The sequence below is a fragment of the Falco punctatus genome (genome assembly GCF_963210335.1).
Source record: "Falco punctatus genome assembly, chromosome: 1".
NCBI lineage: Eukaryota > Metazoa > Chordata > Aves > Falconiformes > Falconidae > Falco > Falco punctatus.
Window position 1 is genome coordinate 39,162,068 of NC_137580.1, and position 22,776 is coordinate 39,184,843.

The window sequence follows — 22,776 nt, forward strand, 5'->3', positions numbered from 1 at the left end:
CAATCCTCAATCCCTATACCCCACAGTGCATTCTGATACTGGGGGTTGCCCCAAGCCAGGTGCTGAACATTGCACTTGGCCTTGCTGAACCTCATGAGTTTATCAACACTGTTGTTACTTTACCAGCATTTGTCCAATCCAAGTGTAAACTCTCAACACACTTCCTTCAGCCACAACCACCCCAAGCATTACACCTTGTGGCGAGCCACAACATCTCCAAAAGACAGACTCATGCCAAAAACATCTACTGCTGTGACACGATGATACCTGGAGGAACCATCTTTGCATGGCTCTTTGTGGACACAGGACAGAGGAAACTGGAGTCATGCAGAACCATCACCTGCGGCAAAATCACCCCAAAAGACCAGAGTAACAGCCTTTGCTTGTCACAAGCTGCTTTCAGTTTTCATTCAAGAGTAATGCTCATGCCATGAATGTAACAGCATATCTTTGATACTTAATACTTACATGGTGGCACTACTGATGCAACATTTGTTTGAAAAACTGGAAGAGAAAGGAGAAGTTGAAACAGATTCGGAAATACTGATATAACGCTCAGGCAAACTGCTCTCCAAGTGACCTAAGAAGTGCCATCTAGTTTGGCTTAAAGAGAAGAATAAAGGAGTCAATGTATAGAGTAAGTTGAGCTGTTAAGATTATTTACTGTTTAATCACTAATATTACTTCACAGGAGCGCTTCCAGCAGCAGGACTCTGTCCACCCAGGAACTGAAGGCAGGCAAATTCTCATTAGAAACAAGGCAGTGTTTTAGAAGCAGAGTAATCCACTGATAATAAAGAATCAAGAAAGACAAACTTTCCATCACAGCCTCTTTGTAAGACACCTAATCTCAACTCAAAGTCATACTCTGGCTCAAGCAAAGGTCACAGCCTCAAATCAGGAATTTATGATCTGTGTTGTGCAAAGGTCAGGGTAGATAAATTAATTCACACTTCAAAAAAGAAAAAAAAAAACACAAACAAGCTTATAACACTGTTAGTGAAAGCAATGCTACTCACATAGTTAGGATGGCAGGCTGAACACAGCCACAACACATTGGTTCACACCTGCCTTGAACAACACTACCTGAACCGATCTAAGCCAGGGCAGCCCCTGTTTGAGAGGGCACCAAGTCCCATGGTCCCACTGAACCAAGCGGCACCTGGGACTATGCAGCAGCATGCCCAAAACCCCATAAGCTTCCCTATTTTCCACAGCTCAGACAAATCATACCATGGATTTAGAAAGCCAAGTGAAGCAGGGCAGGCTCCCACAAACAAGAACAGGCAGGGAAATCCACCTTTGCCACCCACGAGGAAGAGACCCCGAGCCGAAGCAGCATCTCAGGGAAACAAAAGAGCCCAAACAAGCATTTCCAGGGCAGCTGCAAAAAAAGGGGGATTTGTAATCACTGGTCAGTCAGCCACTACACCATGGTCCCCTCTCTCAATGCTACAGCATAGCCTTCTGGGGAGGAGACAATAAAATAAAAATTTCAAAAAATCCATACTTAACATCAGGTTTGTCCAGCTATCACAAAGCTTCATCAGTCCTCAAGCAAAGCAAGTACCTTCAGCAACAACAAAAAAAATTGATTAAAAGCATTCTGAACTGACTCAAGAGCTGAGTAAAAGCATCCCCACTTTACATTCCTTAATGTATAGCACATGGATATTTATACTTCTTACAACAGAACTAGCTCTAACAGGCTAATCAAAAAAAACACTTACGAGAAATCCAAGAGATTGAGGGTAAAGAGATAGGAAAATATTTAATTTCCTGCATTAACTAAAGATCAGGATACATCAGGGTCTGTAAACAAGCAACTAACATGAGCATTTAATGCACAGCAAAGAGAACACAGACTTCTAGATGAATTTTTTCCAGACCTACAAAGACTTTTGCAAATTTCCCTTGAAAAATGTGTTCCAGAAAAGGTATGAAAGCAGGGAAACTCTGGCTGCACAACTTACAAAAAGCCTCCTCTTTACAGAGCAACAATCTCTCATTGCTGCTAGGACTGAAGAGAAACAGCTCCCAGTCCAAAGGCTGCAAATCTACCCGCATCCACCAAGCGTGTGACAAAAGAGGGAAAAAATTAAATCTGCACAGTTCTGTAGTATAATGAAGCAGCAAAATAACAGCAAGTCAGCAGTTTTCAGACAAAAACAGCTAAGAATAATGCCCCTAAAAATTGTGCTTTGACAAACAAAAATGAAGATAGTTTCTTCAGTGCATTCATTAGTAATCTGCATCACCTAATTTTGTTTTCTGGATCCAGTGGATGAGATCCAGTTAAAAGACCATGGCCATGACAGTAATATGTAGCACTAGAATGGTAGGGCAGATCCTGCAGAGCAGTGCAGGTGGTACTTTGACTATTCAGCTGACCAGCTGCTCTTACGATACCTTTAAACGAAGCTATCATTTAGGTGCCTCAGTCCAGGAGCCAAGACTCACCCTTCCACCTCCATCTTGCCCGCCATCGCTTCGACCTTATCCCTCTCCATCCCAGACAACTCCTGGATGCAGGCTCCCTTTGCCCATTGCTCCCCCAGTGGGGTCCTGGGACCCACCGCTCAGACTTTAAAAAACATCACAACAAATAGCATGGATGTAGAAGCATTGCTTGCTCATTGCTGCTCTGAGCTTGCATAGATGCAAGACTCCAGCCATAGATTTCAAAATCACCAAGCTGTTTCAAAATGCAAGCAGCTCATTATTTATTTTTGAAGTGCATTTAACAGAACAACACTAAAAAACCCAAATGCAAGTAACTGAGTAGCACTAATAGCCCCAAATGAGGGGGGGGCACCTCTCAAGGGTTCCTAGAGAGTTTTCAGACTTCAGCTTCATGTGCTTACTCAAAACACAACTATTACCAAGGCAGAACAAAGCGACTCTCTGCAGCTATTTAGGACAGGAAGCAAAGGATGCTGTGTCCAACTGATAGTGCAAAAGGAATTTTAAAAAGGCAACATGTAATGTCTCAGGCCTGGAGCCAATTTGCTTCAAAGGACCTTGGTGTCCCCAAAGGGAAAATTCAGATAAAACAAAAAAAAAATAAAAAAACCCAAACACAACACCCCACACACACAAGTAGAAAACAAAGAAATAATGCACGAAGCTATTATATTTTGCAGGGTGATTTGCCTCCAGCAATGGTCCATACACTATGGACCATGCAATGCTGTGCTCTTAAATCTGTTCTTCAGCCCTGGGGCTGCAGAGCTGCTCGTTATCACAGGACCCAGGCATTTCCAGGCCAGGAGGGGCTATCCTGGCCATCGGATCTTCTTCATAAACAGAGCAGCCTGGCAACTCCCAAGCAGGCAGAATCATTCTGAAGTTACTACATCCATGAATGCCTAATCCAGCCCAAACAGGGCACACCAAACATTTCCTCGGTGGGATTTAAATCAGTTTGCAACTCTATCATGGTTTTAGCCAGAGAAAGCGGAAAGCGAGGAGTGCTGGCGCCGATCAGGGGATCTTCTCTCCAGCTACATCCCCTCCCAACGCACCTTCCATGCATTTGGTTCATGATGCTTTTGGGTAAGAGAAGTTTCCCTTGTGATAACCCAGCAGTGCCCCAACAAGAAGAGCCATTTCCCAGAGTCACGTCATTACCCCACACAGTAAATGAACCCTCTTATCTCTGGGTATTTTCCCCAGAAAAGATCAGCTTGCAAAGCCACTTCACCTTCAAGCCAACAAAAGGCAAAGACAGCAACCACCCAAGGCAGTTTTGTTGAACAGTGTCCTGCAGAAGAGATTTCTTTAGGCCCCATCCTACATGAAGACTGAAGAGCCAAACACCATCTCTCATATATTTACACCTTTGGCTTGTCAAAATACGGGGATCGTTCAGCAGCACTTTAAATGTCTTCCTTGAGAGGAAAAAATAAAGTCCTGACTTTTCCTGTTTGGGAAGTGGGCAAGGGGAAAAACACCATAGTACACTGGTTCATTTAAAAAAAAAAAAAAAAGAAACAAAACACATACGGCACAGGATGTGTAAAAATAGGGCTCCTGATTAGATCAGGACAATCGACTATTTATGAGTCCCACCTTCTTGGCTTGTAGAGGGACTTGTCCCTCTTGCCCACACCATGCCAGCAACCGCCCAGGCTTGCACGCTCCACGTGGGAAAGCCAGCTGAAATGGGTGCCTTGCAGCATTAAATTATATGAATTTAAGGCACACTTCAAAGCTTTGAAAGGGCACACTGGTTTAGTTAAGATCAGTTTGATGCCAGTCAATTAATGCAGCTCCTGCCTTTACAGAAGGTCTTGGGTTTGGACTGAAGTCCCAGTGAGGCAGTCTGCCTCAACACAAAACTATCCACAGTGACCCTAAATAGCAAAGGACAGACCCCAGCTACACTGAAGCCCGCTCCCCATGCCATGGGGTGGGTGCGCAACCCCAACATGGCTCAGGGAGAGATGGTATAGCACATACACATCAGGCATTTAGCAACAAAATCTGGGAGCTCCGGGGTTCGTCCTCCTCCAAACCCGAATCAGGTCCCCAAATCATCCCCCAGTTTTTCCAGCCCACCTTCTCCATCCCAGCTGGGGCACAGGAAAATAAAAGCCAAAGAAACATCAAACTTCCCACATAATCTATATCCATGTTGTTCCCAAACATACAAGTGAATGGAGACACAGGTCGCTGGAGCAGTTGCACGGAGCTGGACGTTCGCACACGCGTGCTCCTCCACCTACCCCTTGGGAATGGCTATTTTCAGCCAGTTCAGACAGTGAAGCTCACAACTGAGGAATTATCTTTACGCAGCTGTAGCCGTTTCAAGCATGAGCTGCTCTAAAAATACAATCCATATTAAGGAGACTCAAAAAAGCAGCCAAGAGCTCATTAAAGAGCAGCGGAAAGCGTAAGTGAAAAACAGCCTTCCAGTTTGTGCTTCAGCCTGAAAACAACGATGGGGAGGACTTCAGAGAAATATCCAGCCTACCAAAATGTCACGTGAGAAAAGCACACCCCCAGACAAGAGCTGGGTCAGCCCCCGCAGCACCTGCAAAGGCCTGTCTGTAGATACACACACATATATACATACACGTGTATAGATATGAAGTTTATATGTAACAGCTGGAAACCACAACAATTGGAGTGGATGCAAAACATGGCATCCAATTGCATTAAACAAATAACAGGACAAATGAGGCAATCATCACTGCTGTGGTCTTACAAAAATAAGAACAAAAGTGCTATTGTCCAGGAAAGAGAAGGGAAGGAGAAGTATTCACATGAAGGGCTTGCAGCAGAAATTTAGCTATCTAGTAGTATAAAACCATATATATATATATCGAATCTGATAGCAGAGGGAGGCCATGAGTCATGATTCCAGAATTGGAACAGTTCCCTTGTGTCCAAATCCTCTTGATGGAAGAGGAAACAACCCACTAGGAACAGGGAAATGCTTGGAATGCCTCATTATTTTAAAGATGCAAATGCACTTTAAAAAAAAAAAAATAGGAGCAACCTGTTTGCCCTCACATTCATTAAATCATCTCACTACCAGCCTCAGACTTCTGGTTTAGTGGTGTCAGACCAACTGGCTCCAGAAATGCAATTATTTCTGAATCTGAATTAGCCTGCATGCCACAGTATAGGAGAGTCAGTTCATTTCATGTTGTATGTGGACCACTGAGACATGCTGGGAAGTGCAAAAAAGTCCCACAACAGACAGCTGCAGGAGTTTGTTGTGAGCAAAGGGTCCCAAGGACCTCACACAAACATCTCTGTGACATCTCCCATGCAGAACTGCTTTATCTTTGAATTTTCTTGTTGCTCAGTTTAAATGACACCTCCTGAATGCCACAAATTAACAGACCAGTAATTACCAACCCTGCCAGAATGAACACACAGACCAGGCTGCAAGCTTCCAGAAACACACCTACTTCTTTCCCTCCTGCCAGACGGTGGGCAAGCAGACCAAAATTCTTATATTTAAAACTTAAAATCTTTCAGGGAAAGCATTCCAAAATACAATTACCCTAAATACAGCAATTTTTATTCTGTATCTCTGCCAACGTGAAGTCGTTGCTTTTTTCATGGCATTTTTCATCTTACAGACAGGAATTTATCTGTTTGTATTATCCCTCCCCACTTAGGAGTGCTAGCTTCTCCCAAAACTCCTGGACAATCACACACCAAAAATAAACAAATTGTTCCTTTATTTTACCTTTTCTGAGCAAACACAGCAAAAAACTCTATAGTTTTGACACCATGTAACGTGTTTCTGTGGAAAACCTAACACCCAGCTTGCTACAACAATACCAGCTAAAGGACTGGATGCAAGCATCCCATTCACACACAGACATACTGCAAGTAGCAGCCAAGAAAGAAGAAATACTGAAAAAACACAGATTTTAGTGAAGAAAGTCATCCCTGGGCAACAGTTCACTCAACTGAAAATAGGACAGAAGTGGTTTTCTGTATTTTACCTTACCAAACAGGCTCGCATTTCTAACGCAGGGTTCAGCCCAGTCCCTGGTGAGCAGATGGTCAGGTCAAAAAACTCCCTCACTAGACACAGTAATTGCTGGCGATTTTGAGCAGAGACCAATGGAGACCGTGTTATCAGCACTCCTGGGACAGCCTTTGGTCTTTGCACTGATGGGGCCAGGCCAGAGCATCTGCACTGTCCCTGCCTGGTTGTATTTCTCTTAGCCAAGGGAAGTTGCAGACTGCAGGGATACTAGCATCAAACCTTCACAAATTCATTAAAAGGATTGAAGAAAAATACCTTCATATTCAGCAGCTGAAGAAATGCTTTAAGATACCTCGTAGTCCTGTGACTTTTAGCTAGTTCTCCCACGAAATAGAGCAGAAAACAGGGATACTCACACTGCTTGCAGAGATAGGAGTGCTGCATCTATCAGTTTATTCAGCAGAGCTGCAGCTGCAAGCCCTGTGGAAGGGGATGGTCCCCAGAAGACTGAGTCACAGACATCAGACTTGGAAAAAAAAAAAACAACCTGTTAAAGCATTCCTAAGTGTCACATGGAATATGCAGAAGGATATCAACACCCTGGTTTTTGAACTAGCCTTTGCAGGACTGCTCCTTACAACCCTGTAACAGACCCTTCTGCTAGTGTAAGATACGACTCAGAAGAGAAAAATGCTGCTTTCTCGTAACTCCGACAAGTATATTTCACTCCAACATGAAAAAGCACATAGACTTTCAGCAAAGCACATTTGTGTTTGAAATTTGCATGTGTACTTTGTATAGAGAAAACGCATGTAAAATAAACTAAGCTGGGGGCAATTCAATCAGAGCAGCAGTTTCAGCTTGCTTCTGCAGCTTCACTTTTGTTACTTCGGAGGTTCAGAAAACACCCACCACGCAGTCTTGCTGCTCTTACCACAACCTCAGTCACTGAGGCTGAGCTTGGATGAAGCATCTTCTCAGTCGACACTTGGAAGCACAAGGAGACAATTAACAGCACATTTTGGGGCTATCAGCATCACAGCGTTCAGCTAGCTAAACAGTCAGACAATCTCAATCTCGAGGTGGTTTCCTTTCCCTGGAGCTCTCCCCTACCCTGTCCCGTCTTTCAACACTGACTTCCCTTCTCCTCAGGTCCTCTCCCTGAAGGAAAAAGGAAAGCAAGGTGAAGATCTAAGCATGCCAAGCCCTGCAGCACAGAGGCTGCGGGCAGAGCAGCAGGTACATACCTAGTCCTCAGAGCCAGCACATATCACAAACTACAGACTGTGCAAACAAAATCAACTGGATTTCTACAATAAATTCCCGCTGGCAGTACCTTTCAAGTGCTCTGTTCCCATCAGGACTCTTTGTTTTAGATTATATTCTCCTCTTGACAAGGAGCTTTATTTTTGTGTACACTGCCAGACACTCAAAGGCAAGTTATTTTTCAAATAAACGTCACTTGGGTTGAGCCAGGTTGAATCTCAGCTTGCACTTCCTGCTTTTATTTCCAGCTTCCATTTATTTTTCTGCCTTTGCCGCTGTGTGCAGCCTCTGCAGTGCAGTTTTATCCACGTGTGTAATTAAACATGGGTTTGTTATTATTACCTCTTAAAGATTTAGGACTTTGAGTACAGTCAGGGAGAATAAAGGCACTTAAGCACCTACATCCCTCATATTTTACCCTTCTAACTCAACTGTCATTTATTATTGTTACGTATAGTTTCCAATAAAAATGAAAGCGCTGCTTAACTAGCCCAATTTGCATTTATTACCCTCAGACTAACTGAGCATCCTGCATATTACACTCCAGTACCTGACCCAAATCTGAGCATTATCACTAGAAACATTCAAGAAAAAGTAAAAGCAATTATGCTTTTAACCTACATGACCAAAATCTTGTCCTGGACAAGACACAGATCCATTCAGGAAGGGCAACCCAAAGAAACAAGCCTCAAGTCCAAACAAAGCTGTGTTCTGCATCCCAGCTACTGGGCATTTCACAGTGCTTTGGATCAAGGCATTAGAAAGCCAGTGTTTGACCCCACCTAGATCTCCAACAGACAGCTGTTTTTAAGGAAAATAACAAAACACAACTTCATTTCAAGGTTATTTTGCATGAATCTCTATTATTTAAGAGAATAACAAAGGAATGGAATTAGATCGCACTTCCCAGGAGAGAGTATTTTGTTATTAACTTCAGATTTTCATATATTTAGTTTAAAAAATAAATCAAAAAAACAGACAAATGAAGATTAAGAGCAGACAAATAAAATGGACAGAAGGTCCATAAAATGATAATAAAAGTACCGGTGGGTTTTTTTCCTATTACAACTATTTGTGTCAAAAGAGTTAACTCCACAATACTATGGGAGGGTTTTATGAAAACACAAACACCCCTGACATATTTTACGGCAATCCGTGGATGTGTCATCTATCAAGTTCCCTTCCAGCACCTAATTTGGAATTCTCTCCAAAATAAAGTGCACGCAAGTTTGTCTGGCATGCAACAATTCATGGCACAATACCAACAAAAGATGTTCATTTTTAGTTGCTGCTTCCGAACCAAGAAGTGAACAAGCAGGACCAACATATGATGAAGTATATTGAAAGAAGCTGTTGGTTTAGTCGGGAGGTTTTTTGTCAACGGATAAATTCAAAACTAAAACCTTTTCTTAACATAATTTCACTCCAAAAAATTGGTAACAAGTAGGAGCAGGCAGACGTGGAGGAACCATCTACCTATTAGTACTGCATGGCTCCAAACCTACTTCGGCTTCTGAAAAACACATTTATTTATTATTTTTACCCTGCCTGTGCTACCCCGCTGTTAACGGGCTGTCTCAAACACTGCAGCATGCATTTTGGTCACTGGAGAGTGCCACCCAAATTCCCAGAGACTGCAAAATAAATCCACACCTGCAGCAAAGACCACAAGTACAGGACAAATTGGAAAACTCCAATTTCCAGTTTGTCTTATCCAGAACATAAATGTCCCTATCTGTTCAGGCCAACTCAGCTTGCATTGCAAAAAAAGTAAAATTCTTACCAGGGCCACAGCATCACATGCTGTGCTACCATTTCAGAGGGGTGATCACAAAGATAACCATCACTACACGGCTTTAGCTTCTGTTGCTTTGTTTCATAGAATCACAGCATGATTTGGGTTGGAAGAAACCCTAAAGATCACCCAGTCTCACCACCCTACCATGGGCAGGGACACCTTCCACTAGACGTGGTCACTCCCAGCCCTGTCCAGCCTGGCCTTGGACACTGCCAGGGATGGAGCATCCACAGCTGCTCTGGGCAGCCTGTGCCAGCGCCTCGCCACCGTCACTATAAAAATTCCTTATGTCCAATCTAAATCTTCCCACTTTCAGTTTAAAACCATTGCCCCTTGTCCTGTCACTACAGGCCCTGGTAAAAAGTATCTCTCAAACCTTCTTATAAGCCCCTTTACATATTGAAAGGCCAAAGAGAACTTCTCTTAAAAAGCAGCTTTCTATAGTCCTGCATGGGAGGGCAGGATCTAAGAAAAAGCTCAGAGTGGGGTTTCTCTAGCACTTAAATGCAAAGGAGGTCCCATAGCATCAAATACTGCTGAAGGATTCCACCTAAAACTGAAAGATTGTTTCAGTTTCAGTGAGAGCACCCAGGGCAAAAGAGTAGAAGTAAATCAGTAACACAAACTGCACCTTTCCCAGGCGAGCTAGCCAAGCTCCCTGCACTGCACTGTACAGAGCAGCCCCTGGAGCCCACACGGCTCAGGGCTGTGATCACCCTGAGCAGCCTGTTCAGGTCCTATGGGCAAAATACCCCCCAGTTTGTGTTGGGCTACAGGATGCAAGACAGATGCAACAGCATTTTAACTTGAACTAGAGTTATGACTTTTAATTATTCAGTTTCCCAGACATCTATGAACTTTTTAGACTAAAAGCATGATAGCAGCACAAGGGATTATTCAGAAAAGGAGGCAGAAGACAGGTGAGCCATCTCCCATGTATTTTTTTCAGAAGCAGTAGATGCCAAGTGCAGCACGGTTAGTATCCAAAAGAGCTCTGCTACACATGTACACATAATCTGTATCCCCAACACAACCGTGCAGCCACAGCAAGCACTGCCTTTTTGCTCGCTAGCTGAAATGCTTTTGGCATCTCAGTTAAGTTCTGTAAGAAACTGAGAAGGAAAATGCATATTCCCCAAATGGAGTATGTGAAATTCCTGGACTCTCCCTCCAGGAAAGATGCTTCAGCTGAAGTTGCTTGGCCAAATACCAGGACATATCTGATTTCAGTTCTTTATGAGAGGACCCGGGCATTTCATGGACATTACCTATCAATTAAATGCTCTTCCACTGCTTCAAAAGGGTGATGTTAAGCTTAAGAAAAAAATGTATCTACAAAAGTAAACAGGCAAAGTCACAAGACACTGAAAAACAACAGTCCATCAGGACAGAGACCATCCTTATATGTCAGTGCACAACACAGCTGGGACCTCGTTCCCCAGCTGGGGTCTTTGGCTTTGGTGGAACATGTTTTGTTCTCAGTCCTGCACCTTTCCTGCAGCATGAGAAAGTGATTCTAACTCTGAAGACCCCCATAAACAAATTATACTCCATCCTGAAACCACAGAGATAGAAAATCTCTACAGGTGTAGAAATTTTAAGCAAAGGAAAACTGATTTGAGAGACAAATGGCTCCAGAAGATTCACAAAGCATTCACGGTGAGCAGATCTCTAGCCTCCTTTTAAGAAGTGATTAGCAACGAGCTCTGTAAACTTGAAGGGTTAATCTAGAATCATATACCCTTACTGAAAGGGCTGAGCATGGAGTTTCTATTTCTATTGAAGGCAACATCTCACTCACACAGGAAAATCCCATGAGGTTGGTTTCTAAAGCAAGACCACAGGTAAATTCACTCTGAATTTAAAAGCCATCAGTTTCCTCCATTCCCACCCCAAAACCAGACCACTCGTTCAGCCTATTCACCTAACATCCCATAACCTGCATCAGCTCTCCAGGAAAAAAAGCTCCTCTGGGATGCACATGAATCATCAGCAGGCTGGCCCAGGGAGAGAGGTGCAGAGGAGGGGCAAGGTTGTTGTAGCTCTACCAGCACCCCTACCCCCTTGGCACAAAACACGAAGCATAGCATCTCCAAACTGAGCAGCGGCAACTGTGGGGACACCTGAGCTCAAGAAGGTTTCAGTCCCTCTGTGTATCAGTTCTGGATTTTCAAGAACACAAGAAACTCTTTCACTGGGACAGCAGCTTATGAGTGTAAGACACCCAAGCCACAGCTCATCACACAACTGTTGAGCCAAATCCTCATCTATTAATACATCCAAGGGCAGATCTTCAGGCTTCCTCCTCGTCCACCCAGGGCAGTGCAAAAACATGTGCACTCACAGCATTGCTACCTATTGTGTAGGTCACATCACCGCATCCAGAGAGGACAACACAAAGTGAAATCAGCTCCGTGACAGTCCTGCCCAGACATGAGGATGTCACACAGACATGTCAGGTCATTCTCCACAGCACCCTTAAAAGCCTCTCCCTGTGCACAGAGTGCCCTTACTTCATGTGCTCCTGCCACACCAGGGACAACACTGGGCACATTCACAGCACACTGGATATCCAGGCCAGAAGCAAATTATTAAAAAAACAGATCAGATAACAGGTTGCTAAACAAGAACCTAACGTGCTACAGGGATTTCAGGAAGAAAATGCGCGCCTTTGCAGATTCAGACCTTTCCATCACTGCCACCTGTAGTTTAAAATCCCAAAGGCACCAGTTCACCCCAAAAAGCAGGATTATGACTAGCCTCATCCTCAGCTTTCTTAATAGCTATGGTTGAGAAGCAGCAGAAACAGAGGATTTGCTCACCTGCTGTTCTGCCTCAGCTAATGCTGCTCTCAGCTCCTTTGTGTCTAAGTGACTGAAAGAGCACAAATCAGTGTGTGTGTCTGTGTGTGTGTCTTGCCTGAGCAAATTGCCAGCCCTAAAGCCAACCCAGCAGGAGAGATAATCATCCGTACACAGATTTTCCAAATCAAAATGGATTTGGAAGCAGAGAGAGGAAGTTCCAGCAGACAGGCACACCGTGCATCCTCGCTTCTGCAAGACAGACGGCACCTGAAAAACAGGCTGCATATTACAAAGGAGCAATTCTTTACAACGACCTAAAACTGCGTCCAGAGATTTCATTAAAAGAATGTTACTTCCCAAGGTACAGCCACAGGAAATAAAAAAGCCTGGACTCCTGTCTTCAGATTTTTCAAGAAACTTTGGCACCTAACCCAGTGAGTAGGACAAACTCTCCCCAGAAGCTTGGACATGTGCTTACTGGAAACACCACAAGTCTCACATGCATGAGGCAGCTGATCTGCACAAGCAGAGTAAGCCAAGCTTCAGCAGAAAGGTAGAAACACACTGACCCCCCCAAAACTACCATACAGAATTCATGATGGGCAAAGGACCAAGCTGCATGGCACCACCTGCTACGGAAAGGACATCACAACCAGCCCAGCTATCGCTTTTGGACCTCTGCTCATGACCAGATAGACCAATGGAAGAAAAGTCAAGTACCCTACTGATCCACAGGGAAAGGACTTCCAGAAACCACCTTCTTCACTTCAGTCCCCCACACACGGTCAACCCTCCCTAACACACTACTGACAGATGTACAGCTACCCTACTTTTCATACCCTTCAGACAAGATGCTCTGTAGGCAAATGAGGGAGCCATGACAAGATTAAGGATTTAGGTTTGTCAGGGGGGTTTGTTAGCCAAGAGTCAGGACAACCTACAGAAGAAAGCACTTCTGCTCCAACCCTGCGAAGTGCTCAGAATTAACGCCAGGCTCTCTGCAACAGTCGGGGTAAACTACCCAAACCAAGCACCTTTGTAGGAGCAGAAAGAAAACCGTTACTGTCACGTATCACTACAAAGGAGGAGAAAAGCGTGCTTCTTCATTTCTTCCCTACCCAAAAAGGAAATTAAAAAGGAACAGCTAGAAGTATTAAATGCTTGTGGGTGGCAACGAAACTGCTTAAAAGACATATTTATATGCTCTAAGGCAGCAGTATAGTAACTATGAAAACAGGCTTCAAACATTCACACATACACACCCTCAGCCACCATGGTTAAACAGCAGTACAGGAGGCTTTCAAGAAATAAAAGAAATTTTTTCCAACTCTGGAAAATTAAAGAGCACAAATTCAAGTAAGCTAAGCACACATACAATATAAGCCGGGGGGGGGGGAAGAGGCATGTGAAAAGCTAATTAGTTAATATACAATAAACTAGTAGCTTCTTCAAATATCAGAAGTAGGAAACCTGCCAGCGCAAGCAAGGGAACAGGAGCCTTTTCAGGAAAACTTCTCTGCTGTGCAATGGCTGGAAAAATGGTTTGCAGCATCCCACGAATAGGACTACAGAGTTTCTGCCCCAAAACTTCCCCAGCTGCTGCAGACTGAGAAGTTAATAGAAGACACTCAGACCAGCTCAGTAAAACAAACAGTTGTGTTTGTTCCAGAACACTCAAGGTGCATTAGACAAAACTGCCAGGCCACAAACACCAGGTCAGCAATAATCTATCACTAATATTGTGGTTACCGCGAGAAAAGCGGAATATGGAAAACATGCTACTAATTTCTTTAGTGGCTTCTGCAGTGAGTGAAGAATCCTGCAAGCTACAACGTACTAAATGTGACTGAGCAAAGTAGAAGTCTTTTTTATGAAATAGTTAGCAAACACATAAAAAGTACAATCCAGTGGAGACAACAGTTTCTTTGGGTGCCACTCACACATCTTATTCACTAGCACTCTTTGAAGGAGTCAGACTTGTTAACAAGGGGGATCTGGTCAACCTAACAGACATGAATTAAAAGCATTCAAATGAAAAAATAGATGGTTGATATTCTTCTAGTTCAGTGTTTCACAGTGGTTTGGAGAAGGGGATGAACATCAAGATGACATTTTGCAGAGGACATTGAGCTATTGAGTTGCATAAATCCCAAAGGGAAAAGCTGCAAAGGATCTTACAACACCGAGTATAAGGTGACAAAATAACAAATACAGCTCAGCGTCAGCAGTGTAAAGCAAGACATTTGCAGGGGAGGAACAAGGTGGGGACAAACCTTTTATAATACACCAACAGCAAGGTGCTCCGAATTAACTACTACTGCTGAGGAGGGACACCAGCAGTATTGTGGTTGTATTGTCGGAAGTGTTGGCTCAGACCACAGAGACTGCAAGGAGAGAATGTAAAGCAGAAAACATCACTGTGCCACTTAACACATCTCAAGAAGTGAATCTGCATCTTGATCACCATGTGCAGCTCTGATCTTTCCAGCATCATCACAAAAAGGTGATAACTGCATGAGAAAAGATAGGAAGAAAAGCAACAGGGATAATGAGCAGTTCAAAACAGCTTTACCAGGAGAATGGAATGAATTGATTATGAACCTTCAGCTTGGAAGGCAAAAAAAAATAAGACTGACTTACTATTTCTTATAATCCTTTGTGAATGCCTAGACCTTGTCCTAGCAAAAAAACCCACCAATTTAAAACCCTTAAGGAATACACAATCCACAATTAAACCACAGAACTCATCACTGTAAAATGTTTTAAGGGCAAGAGCACTAGCAGACTAAAATGTTGATGAGAGTTGTGGAGAAGAGATCTATGGGATGCTCCTGAACAGAGAAATGCTGGTACAAACTATGCTGAAAGGCTCTAAAGTGCAGACTACAAGACACCAGAAGCATGTATCTGTATTTGCTCTGTATCTCATTTGATAATCACCTACTCCTCACTACCCTCAGATACGGGATGATGAAGACAAAAAGCTTATGATGCCACCAGCATGAACATTTTCATGATTTTCTCAGCTAAAGAAACAGCTGTCTCAGAAGACACTTTCTTGCATCTATCCTAAATCCCCGCTGCTGCAATTGCAGTCCAGACCCCAGCCTGCACGCAGTCATGAAAGAAGAGCTTTTCGTCATCTTCTCAACAGTCTATTCTGCATTTGAAGATTGATTGTGTGCTTGTCTTCGTCTTCTCCAGATTAAGCAATCCCAGTCATTTCTTTTTTTTTTCCTCCAAAGGTTGTGTTTGCTCTCCTTTGCGAAAAATATCCAAAAAGTCGTATTACCAGGCTTCCGCAGCCACAGACTAAAGGCCAGTTCATTTACTTATTTTTAGAAAAAGAAAAAAATCCTTCAAACCATGAGAAGTGGTATCAGAAAGAGCATGACAGAAAGGACAGTCTAGGCAGACTGAAATGCCACAGGACTCTGCCTACAGCAGTACAATCAACCAAGTTCCCAAGCTACTACTTTTCCGCAATCCTCTGTAGGCAGGACAGCAGAGAGCTCTAAAGATGAGCTCAGCTGCCAGCTTGAGATGAAATACTGCTAAGTCATATGCAGTAACAACTCCTGAAGCCACGAAGACAGGTTAGTAGAGCAGCCTTTCCCCACAGATTCAAGCGAAATATTCCCCTTTTACCTTACTACCTCATAACACCGCTGTCACATACTGCTGCTGCAGATAAGGTGCTGGGAGGGTAAGTAGGAAAATAAATTCAGTGAGCTATTGAGAGCCCAGACATAGGACCATATCCCACAGAATAGGAACAGGCATTTGATAAATCTGTTCTTTGACAGTGATTCATTAAATTCCATAAAGGAATGTACTTCTGTAAGAAAAGCCAAGAAAATACAAGGTATAAATAATTTAAGCAGTACATTCCTGCAAACTGTTCCCTTCAGACTGCATCAGGGTGCAGACTGAAATAAAAAGGGTTATATGAAATATAAGATTTCAGCATTTCAAAATTGTTTGCAAAACCTCAGGACTGCAAACAGGAAAGAATCCATAAAATCTGAGATAATTAAGTAAGGCATACCTTCAGGCAGAGATTGCTGATGCTCCACACATTAAACCAGACCAGTCCATCTCCCAACGGACCGCTAATGCCAATAGAAGATTATTTCACAGGAGCAGCTGCTGATACTTTTTTCTCCACAACACAAAACCTGGAGCTAAACAGCATCAGCCTGACCAGAAGGGAATGCTAATATAATTCAAGCAGTATTGCAATGAACTGTCTTTTAAAAGACGCTTAATTATGTACATATGAACAGAGACCCAGGCTCATTTTCAGGAGATTGCAGTTTCCCAGTCTGGGTGGCAGGAGAATGGGCTGAAAGATGCTTCAAACGATCCTGCAAGGCTTTTATTAGCAGACAATTTACAGTTGTTACAAGCAGCTTCCTGAGCAAGCTCTGTGGCCAACAGTTAGTGTCTAGACGTTCTGTGCTATTTCTTTACAGTATTGCTTTGCTGGCAGTTAGCATTTCACGAATTACTGTGTAAAGCAAGGGATGGGATGTGTAGAGATGGGACTCGCGACCCAAGGCAAAGCGTGGCACGTGGCACAGCTGAAGGGTGCTAAGTCAGAACAACAACTCAGTACCATTTTACCCCTGTTAACATGTAAATTCTCACAGTGTTCAACCTCAGGGGATTTTTTACAGATACTGTGTATGATTTTCAGATGCTCTCAATTCTTACTGTGCCTGGGACCTTGAGGAGGTGCTTCTTATCCAGCCCCAGCATGTGCAAGAGAAGGTCCACTTCATCCCAAAGCTGATCCAGGGTCTCCTTCCTCTCTCCTCATCCAAGGCAGGCTTGGCTGAAGGAGAAACCACAGCAATCACAGCCCCCTACCACCAGTAAAGGTGGTCCCAAGAGCAAGCAGAATGACACTGTACCATCTTTACTACTACACTCCAAAATACAAATAGGGAAGCTGTTAAGCCAGAGACCTATCATTACTCCTTGCTTCGCATCTGTAACACAGACCATTATCCTCATCTCACCCCCTGGAGCAAAGATTAGGACCAGCTTGGCCAGCCTTCGCTCTTAGCACCCAACCCAGAAAACTCAAGTCTGCTGCTTCTGCTCATTACTGTGTCATGGTTTCCATGTTCACCTAACCCACCGTAAACCACTTACACTCCCCAACCAAATAAAACAGCCTTCTACCAGGTGAGGGAATTGCACACAGCTTGTGGAAGAAGGACGCGTTCAAGTTCATAGACATTAGATGTCTAATACCACAGCTGCCCTCCAGACCCAGTACCCTGCCACCAAATTCCATGTGCCAGTCTAGATGCTGGGAAGGCAGAAAACAAGCCCAAGATAAATTGGGGGTGAACTGGTCCAGCTGAAAACCTGCCTTAGCAGGGGGATTGGACTAGATCTCCAGAGGTCCTTTCCAACCCCAACCATGCTGTGATTCTGTGACTTTTGCCATCACCAAGTCCCACATTCCCATCTCCACCCTCCTCCCTGGGCTGGAAACAGTATTTGTGCTACCACACAGCAAAACACCTCGAAGCAGAGCTGTGTTGAAACAAAACGTTTTTTAGCTGGGTTATTTTTCCATCCAGATCCATTTTCCAGCCAGGTTTACCACCAGGCTTGTACTGATGCTGCAACTTTCAACTAAGGAGATGCTGGGGAGCTCAGAGGGGCTAAGTGAGAGCCCCAGGACTTGCTGGACCCCCTCCATAAGTTTGTGTCTAAGAGCAAAGCCTCAGCTTTCCAAGTCCAGCACCAGAAACCTGAATGACACAGGAACAGGGCTGTAATAGTTCCAGCTCAGCTCCATTTGAAGCTATAGAATAAACCAGAGAACATCCCCCCTTCCAGGACATCAGTACCAGCTCAGGAGTCAGGATCTCAGACAAACTGCTGCTATGTGCACTGTGACATTGCTCCAGCCTGGACCCAAGGTAGCACCGAACCATGTCAGCAAGATGGGCTGCAGCAACAGCACCTCTGGCTCCCACACATTCAGCTCAGGTATCTCAATGCTCCTCCCAGAGAGCCAGCCAGAGCCTGCGGATACCAAGAAGGACCTAAGGTGATGTTCCTATGGGAGATGAGGTTAGTTAGATCCATTAGTCCCAGATGAGAACATTATTTGCCAAGAATTCAAGCCAGAAGACCCAGAATCCTTAAAGAAAAAGGCAGCTGAGGACCTCTGGCTCCACTGCTTAAGATGAACCTGAGTATGGGGGAGGTTACAGGCAGGGGATGAACACAGCGCACTGCCAGCACTGTAAACAGATCAGCCAGGTAGTTCCAGGTCAGCCAGAGCAACACTAATCCCAGACACAGTCATGGAAGAGTTGATAAAGGATTCAGGGAACAGAGCTGAATTACAGTCCTGCTTTAATCTCAGTCAAGAGCTGCTTAGTAGAAACACTACCCTATCAAGTATGCTAAATTTCATTTTTGGGTAAAACAACATTGTAATCTCTCCAAACACATAATTAGCAGACAGATATGAAACTCCTATTAAAAATATAGTTCTATATAAAAGCACAGACTGGATGATTAATTGCTGTCTGCAATACAAAATTTCTCAGTTTTCTAAAGGGGCACAGGCAAGTACTAATCCCAACATAACTGATAAAATCTCAACCACGAAAGAACAATCTAGAAAGCAAATATATATCTAAAAAAAAAAGGGGGGGGGGGAGGAAAAAAAGACCGATGATACAATTTGCAGATGACACAAAAGCTGGAAGAATAACAAACCATGAAATCAGGCAGCCGTGGAGAACAATCGCTTGGAAATCTTGATCCTTCCCAGCAATTTGCACTACAGGAGAACCAAGGGCCAAGGTACAGATGTAGCAACGAGGAGCGTGATCCATAGCTACAAACAACTGTGCCCCCAAGAAAATAACTCTGCATTAAGTAACAATTCTTGTTACAATGCTGCGGAGAAGAGAGACTGGAGAAGCTCTCAGTGCACAAGCAGGAGACTACTACAGTATCGATGTAATTTTATCTGCATCTAAATCGGAGAGGAGACAGCAAGAATACTGTAACTACACCTATGTGGCCAGATAGGGCTTTTTTAATTTATCAAATGCTGTTTAAAAATCCTTCACCAATTTCAAAAAGCTGCAAATGCAGCTCGAGAGCAGGAAAAGGCTTTTCAAGAGACTTGCAGAGCTCATGCTGTATAATCAAAAAAAAAGATTAAGTAGTGACTTGAAAACACAAGCCAGTATTTAAACAGTGAGGAGACACCAGGTGTTAAAGGACACTGCAGAGGAGCACAGGAAAGGACAGTAAAACACCTGCAGGCTGAAATCAAGAACTTTTTCTAAAATTATTAGCAATTCAGATAATCACACATACTCCTCCTTAGATGACAGGCTGAGCACAGGGAAAAGTGACTGAAGGTATACAGCCCACATTTGTGGGGTGCCATACAAGACAATCTCCCTGTTTCTCCTGCCTTTATTCTGTACCAGTTTGAGTCGATCATTTATAATCTAGGAGTACAGCACAAAGCACAGGACATTTTATACTATGGAGAAGATAAGGGGAGGAAATAAGTGAATCACAGAAGAAAGCAAGACAGCATCAGCCATGCAAATAAAGTAATCGCTCAGCAAATGCTGTATGAGGTTGCAGAGTGAGGGACTAACCTCTTCTCAAAGAGTAACTGATTAGAAACCACAGAGACATCCATCCTCACTTCCAGCGAGCACAGCTAGAACATTACAGACCAGGGTTAGCTTCCCATCACACACGCACACACAAAAAAAAAAAAAAAACTAACAAAAAAAAAATCACCCACAACACAACCTAACCAACCAACCTGCTGAAATTACAGAAAAATCACCAAAGAGCAACAAACTTTATCAGTCAATTGAGCATAATAAAAATCAGAGCATTCAGGCGTCACAGCTTAGCCAAGAGGTGGTTTTAAGCAAGAAAGTTTCTTTTCCCCTAGAAGGTTACCTGATCCCGCAGAATTAAGTGATTCTTAGAAACCTAGATACAGAGAGGAGATCCAAAAATACTCTGCAAAACCAAGAAGTGTAACACAAGGAGGGGGAAAAAGAGGAATTAGAACAGCAGAAGGAAGTGGAATTAGAAGCAATGGATATAATTAGTAGAGGCTGAATAGCAGGAAAGACATCCTGAAGAGGATTATTTTGATTCCAGGAGCATTGCAGACTCAAGGGGATCCCCACAAAGACTCACTGAACTTGTTCAGTGTCCTCCTTCAAACACAATGACTTTCACTGTCGGGTATTGGGCGGTGGGAAGGGAAAAGAGAGACACCTTGATGGCATCTCCCATTTTGTATTTCGAATTAAATTTCTTTCCTTGAGGAGGGGCAGGCTTCATCCCACATCTGCACAGTGCCCAGCACAATGGAGTCCCGGCCCATGCCACTGAATCCCAGAATCACAGCAAGAACAGAGCAGAAAAAATAGGGCTGGAAGGGACTTCAAGAAGGCATCTTTTCATCCCCTGCCCCAGGGCAAGAATTACTACACTTGCTATTTTTCTAACAGAAAATGCTCTCCCTGATGGGTGGGACACAAACCCACCCAGACAGATGAATTTTTTGGACCTTAAATTTAACATCTTAACTCCCCCCCCTCCGTCACCCTCTGATAATAGCAACTCAGCCTTGAGCACTACGCCAGGACAACACAGGCCAGCTGCAGACAGAATATTTCACTCTGCCGAGTCAGAAAACTGATAAAAGCATAATTCTGCAAACAGGCCCCACTGGCAGCTGAAGCCCAGCAGTCCAGCCTTTTTCTGAACTGTGCTTTGGGACTGCTGTTCCTAGAAGGGAAGCCAGGCTGGCTCCTGAAGACACACTTCTTCCATGATGCCTACACGAAGTGAGTCACCTTTTTTTTTTTTTTTTTTTTTTTTAAGTTTCCATCATCCTCTTTTCCGGACTCTCCAGCACATCATGTTTACCCTGAGCTGGTCTAGTTTCAACTCTTAAAAATCCTTGGAGCAGGTATTATTTACACTTACATCATTAATAATACCCCGGATGAAGTACCGCTGCACTCCAACAGTTAATGCTAGCAAAGCACAAACCTTTCTTCCCCCAGACATTAGAGTTTCTTCTCTGGGTATGCAAAGATAGACATTAAGCCCAACTCCTCACCTACCCTTAATACTGAGAAACAAGATCAACTGCACTTAGTGCTATGAAATGGAAGGAAAACACCCACACTCTTCATTCCAGCAGTTCCCAGGCATTTGAACCAGTTTTTTCAGTTTTGTTAATAATCTAATTCTCAGCATCTCCTACCATTCAGTTTACCTGTAAAGGTTTCATTCACAGGAGAACTTCTGAAAGAAAACTGCAAAAAGTCACAAAAACTAAACGAATGGGCAACCCTATAGCAAGATAAATCCAGTGCTCTATTGCTCCACAAGTGAAAAGCTTTTCCATTTTAATTTTGTGCCCACACCACAGCATCACTGCAAGTCAAACAGCTTAAAAGCATTTATTTTTAAAGACAGCCACACAAGTCATTTAAAACCATGACTTTGTAAAACTTAAATACTGAAAAGATATGAAGGGCTATTGTAGAGGGGGTGGGACCGGAGGTTCCAGCCCTGTTTATACCAAACACTCCCACCTGGCACTGTGATTTCCAGCTCAGCAGCGACGCAGACTAGCTGAAAAGGGGAAGGTGAAATTGACTGTGCTGCCCTGCAAAAGGGCACCACGCTCTTCTTGCCACAAAAAGCAGCAAAGCTTAGCACCAAATTTAAGTCTGCAATAATGCCACTATTTAGAGTTTGAAGCCAAGTATTTCTGGTAACACACCTCTACCTTTCCCCACCTCTCAGCCTGATCAGTTTGGTTATGATAAGCTATAAATATCCTCTACCCATCTGTATCATTAGCCTTCCAGAGAACTACACACACACTTGTGCTCAGCATTGCAAGTAATGTGTTTTGGTTTAGATATGAAGTTTCTTGGAGAACTTCTGTTTAAAGAGGGGGAAGGAGGGACGAGGTGTCTCAGTTTGCCAAATCCATTATATGGCTTCTACAATATACAAAATACAGCTATACTAATAGCACATGGTCTGGATAGCAAGGAAAGGTCTTAGATGTCCATAATTCATGTAAAATACAGTACTTTTAAAAAAACATCAGGTGGTTTCTCATGAGACGCAGGCTTCAGTTAAACAGTCAGCTACCGCATCTAGCTACCGCATCTTTCAGATTAACAACGCAGCTGAAGCCACTGCTGCAAAATCCTAATCAGCATCACAAATACCTAAAAGGCTAAAACGCCAGCCCCAAGCTCAGGAAAAGCGAACGGGCAACACTCCTGGGCACACAGCTATATCCATCTGTGCTCCTCGGGCAGGAGGAGAGCTCGGCAGATGAAGCCACGGCTTCTCCCAGCTGAAGGATACTGCAAGAACCACTGGGAAAAGATGCT

At 43.6% G+C, this 22,776-nt stretch overlaps 1 protein-coding gene across 4 annotated transcripts in view; it reads right to left on the minus strand.

Moving 5' to 3' along the window:
• EXOC6B (exocyst complex component 6B) overlaps positions 1 to 22,776 on the minus strand; it is a 311,854-nt gene that overhangs the window by 287,648 nt on the left and 1,430 nt on the right. The window lies entirely within an intron of this gene.